We start from the raw sequence: 15942 nt of genomic DNA, 5'->3' as shown, positions 1-15942 counted from the left end.
AGACATCCCATGGAAGATGAGGGTCAATCTTCTTCGAGAATTTGTGGTTGGAATTAGAGTGTCCATCTTGCTTTTGCATGTACGTCTTTCGCATTAGAATTACAAATTTTTTTGTCATGCGAAAGCATTCTAGGAAAAGATGAACGATGGTTTCTAATAATAGTGTCTAGGTATATTGTTGTACGATTGTTTTTTACGAAATTGTATTAATTTAACACTGGAACGAAAATGTTTGTTTTAAATTGTTGGAATTATAGAAATGTTTCCACGAGAAGTTTTTCATCGTGTTCACATTCGATTTAAATATCCACGTTTCTATTCTAAATTGTTATTTTTCATCGGTTTTCCATTATAGATCTTTTGACCGACTAGGTTTTATTTATTTTATCGGTCATATTTCGTATATGTCTTAAGCAAACATTCGATACTGATTGTGAATCTAATGATGCGCGGAACACCGAACGTGTTCTTTGTCGAAGCAAATATGTGTATGTCAATAAAAAACGTAGCACAGTGGTTTCTCTATACAGGGTGGCACCCTTATTTTGACACAGAAGTGAATATGTTATTAACGTTAGGTGAATGCCAAAAAAATTATCGGCGTGCAGCAGTGATGTTTTTTGAATGTTATTGGATCAAAAATGTCATGCAACATTTCATAATTTAGAAAACCGGCTTCGCGAGCACGGTGAATTATGTAAAAAAACTCGCAATAAACCTAAAGCTGTCACTAATGAAAATAATAGTGCCAGTATTCTTGCTGCAATTACATTAAATCCTCATATTAGTCAACGTACACTTGCACAAACATCACATATTAGTCCTTCATCAATTCAACGAATTTTGAAACGGCAAAAGTATCATCCATATCACATGGTTTTATCACAAGAGCTTTCGATAGCAGATTACGATCCCCGCTTAAGATTTTGTGAGTGGCTGCAGGGTGTTGTGGAACATGACTTTTTGTGCAAAATACTTTTTTCCGATGAGGCCACTTTTATGAATTCAGGGCATGTAAATAGACATAATCTGCATTATTGGGCCGTGGAAAACCCAAATTGGATACGATGTGTTCCCTTTCAACATCGATAGTCTTTAAATGTTTGGTGTGGCCTAATAGGAGATTTTGTGATTGGACCTTATTTTTTTCAAGAAACTGTAACATCTGCAAGTTATTGTGATTTCTTAAAAAATCATTTGCCTGCGCTTTTGGAAGATGTGCCACTGCACGTTAGAAGAGAAATGTGGTTCCAACAAGACGGCGCTCCTCCACATTTTGCAATCATCACCAGGCAATTTTTGAACGAAAAATTTGGGAACAAATGGATAGGTCGTGGGGGACCTCGTCAATGGCCTCCTCGATCTCCCGATCTAACACCATTAGATTTTTTCTTATGGGGATATGTAAAGGACAAAGTTATGTTTGAACCACCGACGACAAAAGAGGATATGAAACAAAGAATACGTGACGCTTGCGCTTCAGTGACTCCCGAAATGTTAAAAAATGTTAGAACAACTTTGATGTCTCGAGTAAATAAATGTTTACAAGCCCGTGGTGGACATTTTGAACATTTAATTTAAAGTACATTTTATTTCTTCACGAATAAGCAAACGACTCAAGCGTGTATAATTCCATAACGCTATTTCCGAGCGCTTCAAGTACCTACAACTCGAAACTTCAAACTGTTATATCTCATCATGGAAGTATCTGACAAAAAAATGTTTCAGACAAAATTGACTTGTTTTTTCCGGTAGAATCTAAATATGTAACATTTTATAGGGGGTTCCATTTAAAATTGTAAAGGTACCTCCCCTCCCCCGTTAAAAGAGAAGGGAGGCCACTTCACGTTTATGTAGTCAGAAAGGCCCTTCAGTTCCATGCAATTTAAGACTAAGAACTTTAAAATCGATGGCATAGTTTTCGAGATATTGAGCTGTTCAGAGTTATGTGGGCTACCCTGTATATGTCGCCAAGGCCTGGATGATAAACGTCGGGAAATTGTCCCTACTACCGCGGTGTCTACCCCGTGAGGGGCCACGAAGCTCGAGAGGCCTCGGACGCCGAGGAGTGTAAACATAGCACGGCTCGGGTGTGTCTCCTGAACGATATCGAAAATTCACTGTACATCCGAATAAATCCAATCTTGTCGCAGAGATACATATGTACAGTGTTTGCTCGATGCATGTCCAAAACACGGGTCTAGTCGGGGACACATATCAACGTAGACAAGAATAGTGAAGCTCTAGAGTCTAGAGGCCTCGGTTCATGGCCCATCACGGGGTATACCCCGCGGCAGTGGGGATAGTTCTGGGACTTTTATCAGCAGGCATTTGGAACATATACAGAGTTAACACTGTATTAGTCACCGTTTGTGTTCTGTGGTTTTAGCGTTAAGTGTCGACAACCTTTAATAAACCGAAAATGCAGTCTTCGTATACCTTTTAGAACGATTCTGTGTTTGAGAATCGATTAACAATTACTTTCTGAACACAAGAATTCACTTTACAGGTGTCCCGACTGCGTCCTAGCCGAGCTGAAAGCGAGCCCAATGATATTTCAGATAGTTGCGTGACGTTTTAGTTGGTTACACCGCGAAGCGTGAGAAGTTCAATTGAATCCAGTGGATTCAGATGTTTGTTTGGCTGTCCATTAAAAATTATTGTCACACTAATGAACCAAGATCTCAGCCGGTTTCGGCGCCTCTTCTAATTTTCATCCATAATTAATAAACGTCTCCCCGGAGCGCTCTACTTTTGTCATTTAAATTCCAATACGTCTCTACGTATGCTTGTGTAATGCAAACGTGTACACATAAAACATCGGAATACCCGCGTTCCTCTGATTTCGGCGGAAAACATGATGGGAAAAATGTCGCCGTTCTCCCATGACTGTTTCATAATAAAAAATTCCGACTGGCTTCGCCCAAGAAATTTCATTTCGCTCGAAGTTTCAATGAAAATTTCGTCATGAACTGTCTATTCGCAACGAATATTTCATCGAAAGACAAGGTAAAAATTCGAATTGGAATTGCTCGCTTGTAAATCGCAACAAAAGATCGTGATTATGGTTGCGTCGGTTTCAGCGTGGACGATGATAATGTGACAGAACGAAGGACGATCATTATTCGCGGAGGTGTATCGGAAAAGTATTATTTAATTCCTAAGCGAAAAATTAAAGATGACATTGAAGTTTCGAAAAATGTAAGCGATAGACAAGTCGAATAATTTATTATGTTCTCTGATGCCAATTTCGTTCCTAGCGATTTTCACTCAAATTATTACTTCGAGAGTCGACGCAGCTGTTTCACTTACGCTACTTCGAATAATTGCAGTTCAAATATCTTCTAAACTACTAATTTCTTGATGTTAACAGACTAATCTAATAAAAAATATATGATTCCATTAAAAAAAAAACAAATTTGATGTTCATATGTCCTCTACGCACTATAAAAAATCTAATCACATCAAACACCGTCTTCCATGAAACTATTCAATTTTTATCTGAAACATTTTTCATTAAAATTATTAGTAATCGAAGTGGTTCCAGTTACGTGTTCCATCCCTCTGTATGTACATACCTTAGTGGAATTTATGGTTGGCATTTTGTTGGGCCTTCGTTGCGGTATTGGTTGGCCAACCGTTAGAAATGTCGCCTTTTCATACCCAACGTAAAGCCAACGATCACGTAGGGACAACGTCACTAAAATACGAACGCCCAACTGGGCCCGCTAACATATTATTTTGTTTTTCCTTTTACGGTTGTTTTTATAGTGTATCATAAATAATATATAAACATTGTATCTTACGGTAAAAATTGGAAAAAATGTCATACCCACGTCGGACTTGAATCCACCGCCTGCGTAGTAAGCTGATACGCTACCACCGAACGTACAGAGTTAACTTGAGAGTAGATGCTATGATATGGGTTACTAGCTCCGTCAAAACTTTTGTATCAAAATATCTAAAAAACGAAGGTCCATTCTGAAGAAACCCAGAAGGGTTCTGTTATATTACATGAGCACTACACGTGCCTTCCCCTTGGAAAATGAAGAAATTAAAGAAACACATTCCAATAAATTATGGTGTTAGGATTTTAAAAAATTATTTGAACATGAATTTTATTAGTAAACTTAATTTGTAAGAAAATTTTAATCGAGATTATAGAAAATTATTTTAATATGAATTTTATAAGTAACAAATTCATCCAATAACAAATTGAGGGTGCATATCCATAAATAAGAAAACAAAAATAATCAATTGGGAATATAACAATTAACATGTTTTTAGTTGCAGCAACATTTCTGGCGTATGTAAGATTATATATTTAAATGTTGACAGATTTTCGTTGGGCCAATGTAGTATCGTCGTCGTAAATTTCACGTTAATTAACCGACTATAATAATTATAGTCCCAACGATGGATATTCATTGGCAAATTGACATCATTTTTTGTCGTATGCCCTATGTTGGGGATTTGTAAGCAAAACAACTAACCATATCCCAACTAACACCCAACCGTTGGCCAATCATAAATGCTACTAGGGTATATGTCTATTAGTAGCAGTATGTTTTGAATAGTTAATCCTTTCTACACGAAAGCGGTTTAAATCCAAGACCAAGACGTTTCTCCCGACTTACAACAAATTTGTTAAAATATTTCGATTCATTGAACAGTATCCAGTATTTGTCGCAATGATCGAAAACATTTTTAATAACTATGAGCAAAGTACGCTAGAACTTTGTTTATCCGAATTAATCCTCTACAGAAATTATGTTACTTACAAGGGAACATATTCAAGTGCGAATTTCCGATTTTGATGAAACTTATGTGACATATAGTTCTTTGAAAAATATTTGACACGTATTTTTTTTTATCGGCAACCATCCACTTTGAAGGGGTGAAAACAGCCCTCAAAGTTGGGGGTCAAAACCATATTTTTTGAAATACCTCGGAAACCAGAGGTCGAAAAAATTTGAATTTTTTTTTAAATTGTGTGTTTTTCAATGAGAAATGTAGTCGCGCAAGAAAAATTTAACAAAAGTCTTTTGTTTAAACAATATATTGAAAATTTGATTTTTTTTTGCAGTTTCTCTTATTTATTGTTAGTTCATTTTAATGTAAACTTGGGTGTGTGATCTTTGATCAAAATTAGGGTTTACATGTTTCAGGATTTTTTTTTTTTTTGCCATTTAACAATAATTATGCATTATGGAAGATAGTCTTGCATCTGCCGTGCGTAGGAAGGAATTGTGGCTTGTTTTATCGAAATATAAGTATTTACTATAAACGTGTATAGTATTTTAAACAATACCACTGGGTTATGTGTCGTTTATTGTTTTATTAGTAGCTAAAGAAGGTGGCGCAGGTAGCAGCGTGACGCGGTGCTAATTACCGCGGCGGAGTAAGGGTACCGACTTTTATAGCCAATTCGCCTGTGAATTTCTGCAATCGTTGGGCCTTCGGTCAAAATATCCCTGCAGCCTTTTTAAACTGTGAATCCTCGAACCTGGAGTTTCCCTCGTCATTTATGGTAGCTCTAAAAAGAGCTGATTTTGAAAGAAGTGCTGTCCACAAAGATTATTCTACATAATTCTGGCAATATTGATGTCCTGTGATTGTTGGGCCTTCGGTCAAAATATCCCTGCAGCCTTTTTAAACTATGAATCCTCGAACCTGGAGTTTCCCTCGTCATTTATGGTAGCTCTGAAAAGAGCTGATTTTGAAAGAAGTGGTGTCCACAAAGATTATTCTACATAATTCTGGCAATAATGATACTCGATGATAAAATGAGAAAAACATAAATGTTCTTTGCACCAAGAACATTTCAGTACGACTACATTTGAACAATGGAAACACGTTAAACCATCTAATTTTGTAAAGCAGAACTCTACGGGATTTTCAAATTCTCCTGGCCGTTCTTCTATATATCCACTGCGGAACCAAGCATATTGAAACAGCCGTTTATAACGCGCAGCTGATAATTGGTTGTGGATTAATGACTGTAATTTAATAATATTATTTCTTGCGTGTAGATTAAAATCAATATTTAACAATATTGCAAGATCGGAAAGTTTTCTTGCAAAATTCTTCCAAATGCGGAATCCATACACGTCAAGTGGTTGGATTAATGGCGTCGTATTTTTTGGTATCGTCAATACCTCTAATTGTTTGTCTTCTGGCAGGGCGTTACGTATGATCTCGTCGTTGTATCCATTCCACGAGTCAAGAAGTAAAACAGAATTTTCTGGAGCAGATGGGAGAAATACTTCAATCAACCACGTTCTAAATAACTCCTTCGTTAGTTTTCCCGATGTGGAAGCTTCAATATGTACATTAGGTGCCGTGAACACACTTCTTCGTACACGAGGTCCTAACTGCCCTTTGACTTCTTTCAAAACAATATATAATGGCGATAGCAACTGTCCGTCAGCTGAAATTGTGGGCTGGATAGTGTAGCTGTGCGTTGTTGAAGATATCGATTGGACAAGAGCACCCGTTTCTTTTTCACCTTTGTGTGAAAGTGTTCGACCAGAGTGCAATTCCAACTGGAACCCACTTTGATCACTGTTGAAAATATTGCTTGCGCCATAATTTTCAAAATACCCTTTCACATGATGCACAAAATCTTCTGCTGCTGCGGTCAAATCTGTTAAATGGTTAGTATGATGGCGGGTAACGAGTTTCGTCGTTTTTCTCGATACTATATTATAGTTTTCTTTAAACTTCCACAACCAAAAGGACGATGCCTGGAATCCTTCTAAATTTATTGATAAATTTTCGTGCATTGCCCACCGTCTCAAATCTACGTCGTGTACCAAAATTTTATTATTTCTCGCTACAATAAATTTTTCAAGTGTAGCATGTGCAATTGCTGTAAGTTTATCGTAACGAGATCCGCCTGTATTAATTTGCTCTTCCCATCTGTATAAATCTGATTTTCTCTTCAATTTCTTGTATTTGTTCTTCACAGTTTCGAAGTTTAGTGGTCTTTTTCTTCCACTCTTCCAAAAATCTACAGCTTTCTTCTTATAATCTAAATCAATGCCTCCAAATTCTATTTCTTCTGGACTCTCGTCTGGAGAACTTGAAGACGACGGTTTAGATGTTGACGCTGATTCCAAATCTTCTTCATCTTCGGGAACATTAAATGAAGTCGGTTCGTCTGTTAGGTCATCGAATATTAATTCCTGTTGCGTTTCGAAATTCATGTACCCTGCTTCTCTGTAGCTATTAATCAGGTCTATAATTATGTTTGCCAGTTCAATTTCCTTTCCATTCGTGGGTGTTCCCTCGTTATTGTTACTGCTATATGTTGCCATCAAAATATTTATAACGTTCACCGGATTGACCTTCATGTTTGTAAAAACGAATCTAACAATACAAATAAACAATAAGCAAAAGCAAAATTAATATAATGTTCGAACTTTATTATTGCCAGAAATTATTTGATATATGTGGCACCGTTTTAAAAATCCGAAAGAAGTAGCCTTAACTTCTTGATATGTACGTTGCTTTACAAACCGTAATGCAGAAAGACTAATAGCACATACAGCAAAGTGCCCATATTTATACATTCTGAAGACTGTTTTACGTTTCCCCCTCTCTCACTCTAACAACCAATGGAATTGTTTGAAAATATTTGGGTCCTTCTTAAATGCTGTATATAACCGAGGTAAAACTGATGTGCGGCATTGGCACCAGCTCTTTTCAGAGCTACCATAAATGACGAGGGAAACTCCAGGTTCGAGGATTCATAGTTTAAAAAGGCTGCAGGGATATTTTGACCGAAGGCCCAACAATCACAGGACATCAATATTGCCAGAATTATGTAGAATAATCTTTGTGGACAGCACTTCTTTCAAAATCAGCTCTTTTTAGAGCTACCATAAATGACGAGGGAAACTCCAGGTTCGAGGATTCACAGTTTAAAAAGGCTGCAGGGATATTTTGACCGAAGGCCCAACGATTGCAGAAATTCACAGGCGAATTGGCTATAAAAGTCGGTACCCTTACTCCGCCGCGGTAATTAGCACCGCGTCACGCTGCTACCTGCGCCACCTTCTTTAGCTACTAATAAAACAATAAACGACACATAACCCAGTGGTATTGTTTAAAATACTATACACGTTTATAGTAAATACTTATATTTCGATAAAACAAGCCACAATTCCTTCCTACGCACGGCAGATGCAAGACTATCTTCCATAATGCATAATTATTGTTAAATGGCAAAAAAAAAAAAAATCCTGAAACATGTAAACCCTAATTTTGATCAAAGATCACACACCCAAGTTTACATTAAAATGAACTAACAATAAATAAGAGAAACTGCAAAAAAAAATCAAATTTTCAATATATTGTTTAAACAAAAGACTTTTGTTAAATTTTTCTTGCGCGACTACATTTCTCATTGAAAAACACACAATTTAAAAAAAAATTCAAATTTTTTCGACCTCTGGTTTCCGAGGTATTTCAAAAAATATGGTTTTGACCCCCAACTTTGAGGGCTGTTTTCACCCCTTCAAAGTGGATGGTTGCCGATAAAAAAAAATACGTGTCAAATATTTTTCAAAGAACTATATGTCACATAAGTTTCATCAAAATCGGAAATTCGCACTTGAATATGTTCCCTTGTTAGTTTCTAAACTAACTGTAAGCTCTCACCGAGCTGTACGATATACAGTAAGGAGCAAAACTGATTACACACTATTTGAAACAGCATAACTTTTTTCAAATTAGTCCAAATAACTTTAGTGTTTTTGAGAAGTTAGAAGGATTAGTTTAGCAGACGAGATGTAAAAAATTTGAATTGTTCGGAATCGTGAAAGAAATAGTAAAAGTTGGTTTTTTCAGCTTTTTTATCTGAGCCTGTATTGAAAATTTAGAGAATGTGTTTGATTCGCTCGAATAAATTATATCCATGCTGAAAATTTCACCGATATTAGTTACTTCATTTACGAGTTATAAACGATTAAAAGTGGGAAAATTGCCATTGTTCACGATTTTTGACTTAAAATCGCGCTTAGTTGGGACAAATACTGAAGAACGGAAACAAAAACTACAATACAATACTATTAGGACAGCTTTATTGGGACAGAAGGTCCCTATGTGTCCCAGAATCCACAGTATTTCGCGATATAATTTACTGAAACCTAAAAGCTAAAAAATTGGCCTAACATGGGGCCTAACTAGGGCCCCCTAGGGATAGACCTGACCCTAACCTAGAGGGTCTTCCCTAACGTTAATGGGTTACATCTGAAGGAATAGGGTTATGTAAGGCGGGTGCATTAGAATAAGTATTCACAAATCAGGTTTACGTGACTGAGTCGTTTATTTATAAAAGTGATATCGCGATAGCGTCCGGTATAGTTAGCCTAGCGCGATTATGAATCTAACTGCTGTGACTCGGCGCGACTGAACTTTTAGGACGAGACTATGACTCGTGTTGTAACTCAACTGTAGTTATGACTCGGCTGTGACTAGACTGCTTGACTGGACTCCTCGCGTCGGTAGTCTGCTGCCTTATATTCTCAAAAATGCTTGTCGACTGATTGGTGGAAGTCCTTTCGAGGAATTTATAATTTTATTCTACTTAACATAAAAATTGTTCATTCTAAAATTATTATTATATTATATATGTATATATATATATACTTATTAAAATAAAAAATATACCTAAAAAAAAATAATACTATTCCATAAACTATTAATCTATAAATAATTTAAAGTTATTAAACATCTTTGAAATCACAATTCAAAACTTTATTTTTAAACTATTTAAATTTTAAAAAAATTAAATTTAAAAATATAACATTTAAAGGTAATCAATGTAAAATTAATACAATATAATTAATTATTTTCCTTCTTTTAATTTTTAAATAATAATTTAATTCCCCATGTTGAACATAACAAAATAAGTATAAAGAATAAATAAATCTAAAAAAACAAAATAAAATTATAATAATTATTAAATATTCTATTCATATTATTAACCCTATTAATAATATAATTTCTCCTACTAAATTTAAAGATACTGGGGCTGATATATTTGATGAACATAACAAAAATCATATTATTCTTATTTTAGGTATATAATTTATTATACCTTTATTAATTAACATTAAACGCCTATTAGTTTCTTGATAACAAATATTTACTAAAAAAAATAATCCTGAAGAACATAAACCATGAGCAATAATATATCTCCCTACCACACTAATTTAAAAAAATGTTAATATACTTCTAATTAAAATTCCTATGTGAACAACTGATGAATAAGCTACTAAAATTTTTATATCTAATTGACGTAAACATACCCCCCTTAAAATAATTCTCCCCAATAATCTAATTATTATAATATAAAATTTTATACGTATAAATAAATAATAAAATATAATTATTATTTGTAATAACCCATAAGTTCCTAATTTTAATAAAATTGAAGCTAAGATTATTGATCTAAAAACTGGAGCTTCAACATGAGCCTTTAATAACCATCCATGAAATACATATATAGGAATCTTTACTAAAAAAGTTCCTATTATAAATATAAAAAAATAACTTCTTATCTTAAACTTTATTAATTCTACTATTATTATTAAATCGATTATTAGTTTATTTATAACTAAAAATAAAAAAATTAAAAAGGTAAAGAAAAAAATATAGTATAGAATATTATAAAATAAGCAGCTTCTAATCGTTTCCCAAAGACGCCAAAGTTCCACGCCCCTCGTGCGTGAGAAGGGTGAGCGCGTCGTTTTGTTAAAAACTAATTTTGGTGATGCAGCGGTGTGTCTTCCGGGCCCAGAGCTAAGTGCGGTACGTGGCTGCTGGTTTACGTCAACGGGCCCAGCTTTCCCGGGTGATAGAAACCAGGCACGCGTCGCTGGGACACTCTAGGCTGGAGACCCTTCGACTACCCAACATTGATGGCGTCCACTTGCGCTATTGAGTTCGTCGCTAGGAACTACAAGGACACATCTGTCCGCTAAGTGACCAAAAACGTTAAAGACGTTTTCTCACAAATAGCGTCTTATGCTGTGCAAACCATAAATCTTTCTTGGTGCTCGTGCGCTGAAGATTTCTCTTCCGGCGCCCAGCTAGCCGCTACACATCCATCGATGCATAAAACGGGACGCGACTCATCCTTAAAATTTCAATCGATAGCCGAATGTTAACCAGCTAAATCGATATCGAGCGGTTCGCTGCTAAACATAACACGACGATATTAAGAAAACATATTCGGATACGAATCGAGTCCGGGGTCGGTCCCTCGTCTAATTAAAGAGCCCCAATCCAATCACTGTTATCGGCCGGCAGAATCGCCTATCGATCCCGCAAAATCGCGGCCATTCATCGAGAACGATTAGGGATCGCTTTAACCTTTAACCTTCCGGGAGGCACCCTTTTGCCGGGAGCAGGAGCTGGAAGGGCGAGATTTATATGGGACAAAAGTCGCTCTCGACGGAAACGTCTTTCTTTTTAGGCCGCATCCCGTCTCTCGCTGGCTCACAATAAGACTAGGCACTCGGTTGATCCAATTTACGAGCGGCACAGGTAACCGGACGAGCCGAGCCGAGCCGAGCCGAGCCGAGACGAACCGAGCCGAGCCGTGCCGTGCTTTCGTCCTGTACACGAAAGAAAATTAATCCGACCTGCGCCACTTAACTACGTAATTGAAGTGCCAAACTCCTCGTACTTCACCGTGCGTCGCACTCTGCGCTTCCCTTATCCACTTCGCGCCCACCCCCGCGCACACTTTCGCCGGTTCACTGTTACCGAGTGCACCTACACCCCGCGACAAAGCTATGAGGCATATACAGTAACTCTGATTAACATTCGGATACTTTTTAGAAGACGATAACTTTGTTAATATTGGATCACATGACTTGAATTTTTTTTTAAACTTGACGCCAAGTTGTATTGAAAAAATTGCAATTGGTCAGAATTACAGAGAAAATACTAAAACTTGTTTTTTACAACCTTTTTGTGTAAGCCTATATTGAAAATTTAATACATACGATGTGGAGATCTGTGTCAATTATACACGCACTGAAAATGTCAGCAAATAAATACAACGCGTACATTCAACCTAGGTCATCAAAGCATGTAGATGACAAAAATTGTTCACTTAAAATTCTGAGGAGGTAGATCAAATCCGGCGCCTGATTTGAATCCAACATCACAAAATCTATAGGAAATGATGTATAACATGTTAAAAAATGTCAAAAAATATTTATATTGCTCTCTCTATAATTTTCTCTTATTCTACAACATTTCAACTTTGACCTCGTCCAAGAATTACCGGGCTATCTCATTTCTATCAAAAGTTCGACTATTTTGACACAAAGTTCATCGGTTTGGCCTACTGTGGGCCGTCGAGATAAATCCGGAATTTTCTCGGGCCGTTCCACAATTATTGATAGGATAACTCACTATAGAAGCTACCAAACAGCGAACTCGAAAAAATTACCCTTTCTCTGCCAGTAATGGATTAGTCACGTGACATTGTGACATATAAACGACCGTAAACTATATACAGGGTTAACGGTTTTCACGATTTTTTAAGTACTTGCAATAATCTGACAAAAAATATTTTCAACAAAAGTTGATCAGTTTTCGATTGGCTATATATTGCAATAAAAAAGTTCGAAAAACATTTTTTTTTATAGTATTGTCAAGGTCAACTCTATTTTTTTAAAATGGAATGTCCCATTTTTTATACCATAGATCGATAGAGTATCAAAATCTGAGTATAACAGCGTTGATCTTCATATGTCCTAAACCTAATAGTTAACGAGATATTGTCCAAAGAAGAAAGAAAATTATTTCGATAACTTTAGGACAAAAAAACATGTAGTTCCATTTAAAAAAATTAAATTGTTCCCTTCATACCGAACAATTTCTGTAAATAAATTTTTTCGTAACTTCAGTGCGTCACGAGATAAACACCCTGTATATGGTCTTTGTTTAAGTGCACGACAGAGACGAAGCACATCACGTGACAGGGCCGAGGCGGAAGGGTGGGGGAATAGCGTCGTAGAAGGGGAAGGTAGAGTGGGAGACAAGTCTTACAATTAGGCTAAACGCTCACTAGCAATAGCGCTAGCGCAATTCCACTAGAAGGTCGCATTTTTACTTGGTGCGCATTGGTGCATTTAGGTTCGTGTCAAATTGGTCGCGATGCTGCTGGGCCGCGCTAGTTCTGCAGACTGCCGAGAATACGACCGAAAAAAACGCACGTTTAGAACCTAGCCAAGAAATACCGAAATTCTGAAAAACAGTAAGAGGTAACTGCGTTCCGGGCAACTCAAAGGAATCGTTCCGATCGCAACAGATGCGCAGAATTCGTGATCGAATTAAAAGAAAAGATTAATCAGGCTTTACGAAAACCTTTGTTATTACTGGTCCATCGTCTTGTGGCTTCCCTGTAACCACGGCTGCAATCCCCTTCACTATTACATGTGGAGCGTAGTCGAGGCAAAGGTAAGTGCAAAGCATCACAACACCAAAAGTACCTTAAAGCCCACCATCACGAAGGAGATAACGAAAATGCACAAAAAGAAGATCGTGGCAGGTATCCAGCGGAAGCTACATCGAGTAATTCCATTCGTTATACCATCCATTATTACTTTCGTGCAAACTGGCGGAAAAATAAAAATTTTCCTGTAATTTGAACTGTTTTCTTTATACAATGACTTTTCCGGACGGCGAACCTGAACCATATAAAAATAACGAACATTGACTGTTAAAGTAACAACTTAAATTCGAGAGTAAAAGGAGTATTAAGTTTGACAATAATAAATGATGACATTTAAAGAATTATGAGTATACAGTGGCCGGAATTAATATTCGGACACTTTTTACGATAAAATACCTTTTTAAAAATCGAACCAAACGATTTGAGTTTTTTTTTAAGGAGTTGAAAGGATAAATGTACTGGATGACATGTATAAGTAATTTTGAAAAAATTTCAATTTTGTGAACCGTGAAGAAAATAGTAATAGTCGTTTGTTAAAAATTTTATCTGAGCCTATACTAAAAATTTAAAACATTCGATTGAACTTCCACTCAGGGGACCAGGAATTTCGATTGATAGATTTGTGTCAGTTATGCATATTTTGAAATTTCATCGAATTCGGTTACCTCGAAATTGCAGTTTACAAAATAGCTTACGTAAGTATAATCTGCAAATGATGGCATGCAATAGAAATCATGCTTTTTCTTCTTTCCTAGTGTTTACTCTATTAAACTCTATTAAATTCGGGTTACCGACAATCAATCCTGTTTACTTGAACTGCGGATCTTTATGCAAAATAAAAATTGTTGCTATCAATTGCAAGAAACAGTAACCTTATACAGTAGAAAGGTAATATACAGTACGTAGTATAGAGCAGAAACGTAGATCTTCAATATCTTTTTTAGCAATCTTAATAAGCTGAAGACAATATATTGACATTTTTAATTTCTTTGAATGTTTCTATTGTTTTAGATCGTACCAAATCGTTTCTGGCATAAATGCATAAAATCCGCAACCTACTTATAAGCTATATTTACACGTACATAACATGTATATAATATATTAATCAATAAAGTAACACTGTATTATGATAACTTTTATTATTTGCTTCGTTATTTTTTTAAACACGGAAATAAATGTGTACATAAAGACTCGTCAACTGTAATAAGTGTGTATTGAAATGTCCCATTAATACGGAGTTGTTATGATTTTCTACGTTTTGAACGATTATGTTCCATTGATCTTGAATCAGGATATTCCATCGAACTCTGTAACAGACTATTACATCGAGCGGAGAACATTAATATTATTAACGCTTATGTTGTTTATTCCCGAATAATGCAGATTTTTTCGTATAAATACCTCCAAAAAGAACGGTGTCCTCCGCTTAACGCTATGATTCCACGCAAATTAGTATTTCTGCCTTTTTTAAGAATATTTAGAATTTATGGTAATCGTTGCAGTATACTTCAAGCATTCCAAAAGAGAATTCTTAAAGATTGCTTGTCAGTTTTATTATTTACGCCCACGTTAATTATTTTGAGCCCGGAGGAGTAATTCTGCTTTTAGGTCCTTCACATTGGGGAACTAAGGGGATATGGGGCTTATTAGCTCTCCCTGAAACAGAAAAAAGTGTCTCTACAGTGCTAGGATCGTCATTATTAATAACAGTGTAATAATTGTCGTAACAGCATAGTATTAGATCGATGCATATAAAGTGACCAATTTCAGAATGTAAATTATATGAAGTGTTTTTATTCAAGAACTGCTATTACAATATAATAATAGGTTTATTATACAGGGTGAGGCACTTTCGTCGAAAATATCTCCGTTGTTTAAGGTAATACGAGAAAATGGTTGGCTCAGTGGGGCAACTATTACGACGGAGACATTTCTTTTCTCTAGGTCATATTTTCTGATATTTCAAGGTCATCGTCATTTTTTTGTTTTGAATGGGCAACGTATCTTGATTAGAGTTACGTTATTGGTAATGAAAAGACAAGTTCAACCATGTATGATATGTTGACCTTCAAATGACCTTCAGAGAAATTATTCTTCAAAAACCATAACTTAACGTACGAAAACCATGTTCATGCTTATCGTACTCTACTAGGGTTCCATTGATGTAAACCCTGAAAAATTGTCGAAAGACATCTCTTATTTGGAAACGAAAGAAGAAATGTTTTTTGAAGAATAAGTCCTTCGAAGGTCATTTGAAGGTCAATATATTGTTGTACATGTTTGAATTTGTCTTTCCATTAGCTATAATTTAACACTAATGAAAATATGTCGTTATATTAAAAAAAAAAACGACGATGACCTTGAAATATCGGATAATATGACTTAAAGAAAAAAAACTTCTCCGTCGCGATAATTGACCCACTAAACCAAACGTTTTCTTCCTGAAACATTTTTTTGTATTA

At 35.9% G+C, this 15942-nt stretch overlaps 1 protein-coding gene and 1 pseudogene across 1 annotated transcript in view; one reads left to right on the top strand and one right to left on the bottom strand.

Moving 5' to 3' along the window:
• The window catches only part of Task6 (TWIK-related acid-sensitive K[+] channel 6), a 327341-nt gene that overhangs the window by 125407 nt on the left and 185992 nt on the right, over positions 1–15942 (top strand). The gene's annotated exons all lie outside the window — the stretch shown is intronic.
• Positions 9787–13132, bottom strand: LOC143362280 (NADH-ubiquinone oxidoreductase chain 4 pseudogene; annotated as a pseudogene).

Source organism: Halictus rubicundus, chromosome 2 (assembly GCF_050948215.1).
Source record: "Halictus rubicundus isolate RS-2024b chromosome 2, iyHalRubi1_principal, whole genome shotgun sequence".
NCBI classification, from domain to species: domain Eukaryota; kingdom Metazoa; phylum Arthropoda; class Insecta; order Hymenoptera; family Halictidae; genus Halictus; species Halictus rubicundus.
This window is presented reverse-complemented; position numbering and strand designations above follow the sequence as displayed.